The sequence below is a fragment of the Octopus bimaculoides genome, chromosome 7 (genome assembly GCF_001194135.2).
Source record: "Octopus bimaculoides isolate UCB-OBI-ISO-001 chromosome 7, ASM119413v2, whole genome shotgun sequence".
NCBI classification, from domain to species: Eukaryota; Metazoa; Mollusca; class Cephalopoda; order Octopoda; family Octopodidae; genus Octopus; species Octopus bimaculoides.
The window spans coordinates 91995270-92000918 of record NC_068987.1 but is presented as its reverse complement, the minus strand read 5'-3'; positions in this window follow the sequence as shown (position 1 = coordinate 92000918).

Sequence of the window (5649 nt, the reverse complement as noted above, 5' to 3'; positions counted from 1 at the left end):
CGTTTGTTTGTTTTTTTTTTATCTGATTTATATTCTTTCAGCATTTTAATTTCTCATTTCTGTTTTTATGTTTATTTTATGCAATCTTCTTTTTTAAACATTGCATGGACATTTATGCTGGAGGTTTTAGTTCCTAAGCGAGCAGCTGAGATAGAATTTGTAAATAAAATGACTGTGCTCTTGTAATGAATCCGCATAAAATAATCGAAATTATCTCCAGAAGAACAGCATCAGCAACATTTTCATCATCAGAAATAAAGAAGAGCTGCTGAGAAGAGAGATTAGAAGGGAAAATAACATATAAGAGATATAGGAACCCCAGAATGAAGAACAACAGTAGTACTAATATAGATGCTACTTAGATTACTAACAACCATTGGAAAGAAGAAGAAAAAAACAATAATCAAAATCAAAATTCATTCCGGAGGTCGTCGTCGTCGTTGCCGTAGAGATTGTGAGGGTAATTGTGGTGGCCGTATTAAACATGTTTTTCTAATACTGAAATTACTAAACTAAAAAGAAAAAAAACACATATACAATACCCAAATTGGCATACACCGAAACGGTTGCGTAAGTTGTTAATGAAGCAAGATATGGTCTCCATAGCCTGCTGTGGATTCCGAAATATTAAACTGGCTCAATTCAGACGAACTTGCAGAAAGAGCAACTACAACAACAAGAAAATCAGAAAATATATTTCGGAAAATTAATAAGAAAACAGTTAGGTCGGCTATAAAAATGGACGGAAATAACAATAAACACACACCAAACGTCATTGATCTACAAACAATTTATGAACAATTGATTTTTGCCAAAGTGTTTGCCATAGTGTTAGCCGTCTCTAAACATAACCACAAAATTATTAACATTAATGTTAACATTAACATCGAAAGAACACAGTACAACTACAAGAAGTAATACTAGTTATGTAGCAGTAATGTGAGTTGTACAGTACTTACAAGATACTTTTTTTACTTTATAGTGGAAACCACCTATTAAAACCAATCGAAACTATATCGACGTTAAGAAGATCAGGGAAAGCTCTTTTATGGCAGTTCGTTCTACGATAAGAAAAACGATAGTTCATACAACCAAGCATCAATTATAACCAAGCACAACCACAAAAGTATGACTTCTTACATTGCCACCAGATCACATTATTTTGTGTGAAGTGTCGTTAACTTATCGTTTTTTATATTCGACTGGTAGTTATATTCTCGATTATGAAAATATACAAGTTAGCATTTTGAGTAGAATGATTCGTAATTTGAACCCCGATTGGAATGGGAAATAACTACAAACCAAAAAATTAACTCCAACTGTATTCAGCAAGCAAATTACCAAAAAAAAAAAAGAAAAGCTTATTTATATGTGGATTGTTGGCTTATTAGAAATAGCATAAAAATCTCCGTCAACTCTCCACCTTCAAATTTTGAAAATTCTAATCATTATTAGACTTCATTAAAAGGACGGCGAACTGGTAGGATTGTTTGCACGCCGAACAAAATGCTTGTTAGCACGTTTGGATTTTAGATTCCATCGAAGTCAACTTTGCCCTTTATCCTTTCGGGATCAGTAATATAAGTAACACCGGAGTCAATAGAATTGACTCGCCCACACCCCTAAAATTTCTGGCCTCGTGTCAAAATTTGAGACGGTTATTAGATATTGTAATCATAAATATTCTCTTAACAGATGGAATGGTCGCTATAAAACTACTTTGAAGGACAAGTATATTTAATCAGTGTTTACTTGGACCCTAATAAACAACAATAAAAAATGTAATAACTGTATAGTAGCCTTACTATGGCTATTTTTAATAGCTGATACGAGAAAACCATATTCATATGGACAAAGAAATCTTGCAATGAGGAGATAACTATAACAACATTATGAGAATTGTTCTGCATAACATTCTTTACTAGTCTAGGCACACGGCCCGAAATTTTGGGAAGCGAGCCAGTCGATTATATCGACCCCAGTGCACAACTGGTACTTAATTTATCGACCCCAAAAGGAAGAAAGGCAAAGTCAACCTCAGCAGAATTTGAACTCAGAACGTACAGACAGAAGACATACCGCTAAGCATTTCGCCCGGTGTGCTAACGTTTCTGCCAGCTCACCGCCTTTGTGCCGGATAACATCGCCGTTAATCTGTGAGTGCGTGCTTAAGGGATAAGTCTAGCGTATCGCGAAGAGAAAGTAATTTCAACGTTTGTGAAGGAATCTGGCCGAAACATTAGAATTTTCTGCTAATGTTATTTCCTCTGAATACCGTTCTATGACTACCTATATCTTTTAAACTATTTTGTGTTCACACAGGAATACCATGTAAACTCTTTAACATAGTCAATGAAAATGCAGTAGAAGCAATCTTACCAATCTATATATCACCATCACTGCATCGTAATAACAGAAATAGCAAAACTCTTTCCCTCGATCCATACCTTAACTTCTAAAAGAAAATGTCAGTACACTGTTCCCTGCATGGGTCCAATACAATCAGGAGAAGGACAAAAGAAAGGCACCAAATAAGAAACAATTGCGCGCTAACTATTTCCGAAAGATGATATGCGGATGTAATATGTGGCCCATCAAATGGCCGGCTTCACGCAGATGTGAAAAGGGTAGCAGCTGAACAACAATCTCTTTTGTGCACGGCACAAAAGATTGTCCAGCATCTGAACTGGCTACAAACACAAACTTGAAACTACACCCACTACTATATAAGGTCGCTATCGACAACAGATATAGGATAGCCACCTCTAACACCAACACAGACGTCACAAAAATATTTCTACTAAATATCGAAGGGCTGTTGCACGACAAATGTAAAACAAAAATTTCGTTCCTGGAAACGCATCTTAGATCTGATAAAGGGGATGCAGAAATACACGTACCACGATGTGTTGTCATACTCTCAGAGAGAAAAGCAAAGAGCCATGGTGGAGTTGCTGTGTACATCTGCGAGGACCTCATGGCCTTGGTCCTACTGTCATATTCAAATTTAGTATGTGACACTCAAATTGTACACACAAAACAACTTTATATTGTCATATGTACTAGATGTCACCCACCGGATGCTCAAATCATACAGGTAAGTTTGAAAATTACCTAACAAAGATAGAAGTTTTCACCAAACTGGAACAACACATCAGTGTATTCCTTTCGAATGACTTTAAATTCCCCAATGTGGGATGTTCTGGGGACTAGATTATCCCAGGAATGACACACCACCAGCAAGCACAGACAGAGTCCCTGCTTCACCTTACCAATGCTTCTTTCATGGAGCAAGTTGTGCTGCCAACAACCAGGGTAAATAATATACTAGATTTCTACTTCACAAACAATATAGATGTTATTCATAATGTTAAAATGACATATACGAAGCCTCCAAAATCTCTCCAAACTAGAAGTTGATTGAAGAAGAGATCCTCAGACAGGATTGGCGTAAATGTCTCTCTACACCGGACATTGACATGAAACACAAACATTTCATGTCCATAATGCAAGCCATATGTGACAAAAATGTCGCAGTGCGCAGGGTGAACATGCACAAAAACAGGATCCCTAGGGAAAGAAAGATTCTTATGAGACGACGGACAAAGGTTGCGAACGGCCTGAGCAAACACCCCAAAAGTGGTGAGATGTCTCGCCTGGAGAGAGTGCTATTGGGGATTAAGAAAAATTTGCATCGATCTCACGAAAAGGAGGGAACAGATAAGGAATTTTGGGTTCTAGAGAATATGAAGTAAAATTCTATGGCTTCCTTTAACTTTGCCAAAGGAAAGACTGAAATAATTAAAACTTTTCTCCGTAGAACAAAGGCGGGAAAGATATGAAGTGAGATGCATCCGGAAAATCCTGGAAGGCCTTGTACCAAACTTTGTCATTGAAAGTTACACAAACAGCAGAACTGGGCACCACTGCATAGTGCCAAAGATCCCAGCATCTCCGTCAAAATACAAGACCAGATACTGAATGAGCTTGGGTTTCAAGGGCCCAGAGCTCTTCAATATCTTTCCAAAATGCCCAAAAGAGCTGCATGGTGTGGATGTAAGTGTCTTCAAAACAAAACTAGATCTCCTCTTCTCAAGGGTTCCAGATGAACCTACCTCACGTTAGGAAACACAGGTGAGGGTAGCAGTATCAAACCCCCTCATTCACCAAATTCACCAAATTCCACATATCAGAAAAGGTTTCAAATAATGGCGTTACACAGTCAAAGGTGGTGCCCCAGCATGACCGCAGCTTTGAAGCTGAAACAATTTAAAGATTAAAGATATTATGTACAGTGTCTTTAGATGGTGACAAAATGCCTTCAATCATAGGCTATTTCGTATAGATCACGTAGGATGAAGCATTTTATTGCCCCAAAACATAGACTGATATATTTCCAAAGTTGACACAACTCCATAGATATGTTGGTGAGGTATCATCACTGCTATCCACGTAAGTAGTTTGAAAGGTAAATTATTTTATCCAACTTAAAAAGGATAAAAGGCAATATGAATCCAGCCAGAATTTTTTTTGTTTAGTACGGGAAGGCTTATTATGAATTACAAAATCAATTTTGCGACTCAGTTCTACGAATTCTATCAAGTCACATGCCTTAGTATAAAGAAAGTAACAAGGAATTTAAAGCGTGGGAATAGAAACAAACCTTTTCATAAAACGTGGAATCCTTGGAAACATTCAAAAGACAATAATAACCATTATATTTTGTATGATCAAGAATGCCTTAGTCTCTGTTTAAGAATAAGTCATAAATGTTAGTCGTTTCATTTCAAACACTACTTCGATTAAATTTTTACCGACAGAGATCAGCACCATTTGTCTCGGACTCTGCAATAATAAGGAAGAGTTTTATATGCACAAGGTCAGATATTTGGTGGTAAGCGAACATTCTATTACATATATCATCAATACTCTACTGATTCTTTTTTAATCGGCTCAAGAAGAATGTAAGGCAAATTCCCTTTGAATCACAAAACATTCTGTTCAATGCGTCAATGATTCTGGTAATCCAACAGCAACAACAACAAACACAAAAATGTCGACGACAACAATAACAATAGTAACAATAATTGTTTCTAATTTAGAAACAAAAGATAGAAATTGAGGAGAGAGCTAATATGGTTAAACTAACCCCAGATTTTCACTGGTACTTCATATTATCATCCTCAATTGGACCAAAAGCAAATTTGAATCGGTGAGATTTGAACCCAGATCATAATGAATTGGAAAAGTACTGCAAGTTATTTCTCCGATGATTTAACAAGTCTACCATTCCAAATTCATTGTTTTATTGTACTTTTACTTAATTGCCACCACATTTATAAATATATTAATATTTAATTCGTTACATTACAGCAGGCTCAATGTTGCAAGTCTTTCACAATTAACGTAATTATATGAGTTTCTAGACCAGTTGAATCAGCGGCAAGGACACCAAAATCATGTTGGGAAGATGTCATAGTTCATTTACTCAACCCACACTAATTGACGCGTATTTATATCATCGACGCCAGACGGACAGAAAAAGCAAAATTAACCACTGCGAAATGATAAAACAGGATTTAACTAAATATCAAAAAAAAAAAACGCTAAGTATAATTTTTAATGTCTGTCATTAAAAGTTGTTCCGAT